The sequence below is a fragment of the Propithecus coquereli genome, unplaced genomic scaffold, assembly GCF_000956105.1.
Source record: "Propithecus coquereli isolate 6110/MARCELLA unplaced genomic scaffold, Pcoq_1.0 Scaffold58, whole genome shotgun sequence".
Classification (NCBI taxonomy): domain Eukaryota; kingdom Metazoa; phylum Chordata; class Mammalia; order Primates; family Indriidae; genus Propithecus; species Propithecus coquereli.
Genome location: NW_012151729.1, coordinates 7,642,082 through 7,644,318, shown reverse-complemented (window position 1 = coordinate 7,644,318; position 2,237 = coordinate 7,642,082). Strand labels below are relative to the sequence as shown.

The window sequence follows — 2,237 nt, the reverse complement described above, 5'->3', positions numbered from 1 at the left end:
GTATACTTTGAGGAAAGGCAAAAATGGCTGACGGCTGAGGTCTCTAATTACTGAGCTTCCTCCTGAAGTGACGGCAAATGCTATAATGCAAATATAATAAATATTATAATGCAATGACAATAAATATGTGTTGAATTGAATTAAATCAAATTGACACCTTGTTCTTCAGAAGCCCAAATACAAAACATGGAAATGTCATCCTTTTCTTAACTTCAGAGCCTTTCAGTAAGCTACACATAGAGATATTTCATAAGATGTTTAACCTATAAAAGTCCTTTAAAAATTCTGTAAGCTTCTGCCTTACCCTAGTGGTCCTTTGATCTGCTGAATGGATACTTCTAGAAGCTTCTTTGGAATGTTCAGACATTTGAGGTAAAGAAATTCAAGGACCTGACAACACTAGCATGTGATTTTTTCTGCCACTGCATGATTTAAATTTGATAATGACAACTGAATGTGATTAGAGGATCCACAATTTGTACTAAATTATTTCACATAAAACAATGGCTCCTAGAAAAGCATATCTTTGAATGTTATTCTTTCAGAATTACAGACATCTTCTGCCTCTTTTCTTCCTCCTAAGTTGAGAACAAGGCCTGTGTCTTTCTTGTTGATTACCATACACTGGGTCCCTTCCAAAATGGACATAGAATAGGCATCACGCATGTAACGGGATGGATGAGCATATAATTGACTGCATGAAAATGAATATAATGGACAGTTCCTTGGAGTCATCTGAAGTTCTGTGGCATTTATAAACTTGTACATCTCTCCATCACTCTCCATATTGAGCAAATTTATCTTCTTTTTAATTTAAACTGTTTGGTGAATGGATAAAGAAAATGTGGTATTTTATACACACACACACACACACACACCATGGAGCAATACTTAGCCATAAAAAGGAATGAAATAATGTCTTTTGCAGCAATTTGAATAGAACTGGAGACCATTATCCTAACTGAAGTATCTCAGGAATGGAAAAACAAATATCACATGTTCTCACATAAATGGTGAGTATATGTGGTCATAAAATAGTGCAATGGACATTGGAAACTAAGAAGGGAGGAGGGTAAAAGGGAGGTGAGGGATAAAAAGTTACCTATCAGGCACAGTGTACATTATTCTGGTGACCGGTACACTAAAAGCCCTGATTTCAGCATTATGCAATTCATCCATGTAACAAAAAACACTTGTGCCTCCTAAATCTATTGAAATAAAAAAAAAAAGATTATAAAAACAAAAAAACTTTCTGCTTTATTGTTTTCTATTTTTCATTATACCAGTAAAACATGCTTTTACAGAAATGCTAGAATATAGAAGAAACAAAAGTGTAACATGAGCCTGGGGAAAGAAAAGGAGACAAGGAAGTCTACTACCATGCAGTGAATGCTTAGTCTCAGAGATCAGAGGCTTAAAGGATAGATTAAAACCCAAAAAGAAAGAAAAGATAGATCCCAACATGCTAAAGGAAAGAGAATTCCTCCAACGCCCTTCCTGCTTATTCTTCTGATATAACACAGAGCCGGGCCCACCTTATCACATCCTGGTTGATACAACTTTATCAACTTTTCCATTAAAGTCAAACTGGACTTAGTGCAGTCAGTGACAGCTGTCTGCATGTCAAGCGCATGCCTCGTATAACTGACTGTGTAATGGCTGAAGTTGAGAAATTGGGGCAGAAGTATCAAGTGGCCCTAAGCATCCTCAAGGATCCAGGATATGAACGATGACCACGTACACACAAATTGACCCATGCGGATGACTGCTTAGGACAGAGAGTAACTCAGCACAAGTGTTACATGTGGCCACAGTTGACCAGAACCTTAAGGGAAAAATCCAGAAGATTCCTGAAGTTCCCGTCATGTACATTGCTAACCGTAGACAGAACATTGGACAGATGCCAGATGATTAGGGAACCCCTCTGTTCTAATTCTTACAAGAAATTTTCTTCTGCCTTTCTTTGACCAACTTTCTCTGTTGCCACTTTGTTGAACATGCAATAGCATGAATTATTGTTATGTTCACCCGTTTGCTCTAGTACAAGCTTAATATGGTTAAATACATTCGCTTTTTGATGCTGTTTTGAAAATGGTATTTTCTCTTATTTAAAAATTTTAAATCATGGCTAAAGAGTACAAAATCTCAGACAAGAAGAATGTTGCATTCTTTTTTGGAATTCTGTTGGACAGTATGAAAAAAACAGTAAATACTAGAGTATTTTACATTCCAAAATT

At 36.3% G+C, this 2,237-nt stretch overlaps 1 pseudogene; it reads left to right on the top strand.

Annotated features, from left to right (window-relative positions):
• Positions 1–1,338: 1,338 nt before the first annotated feature.
• Positions 1,339–1,915, top strand: LOC105821540 (annotated as a pseudogene).
• The last annotated feature ends 322 nt before the right edge of the window (positions 1,916–2,237 follow it).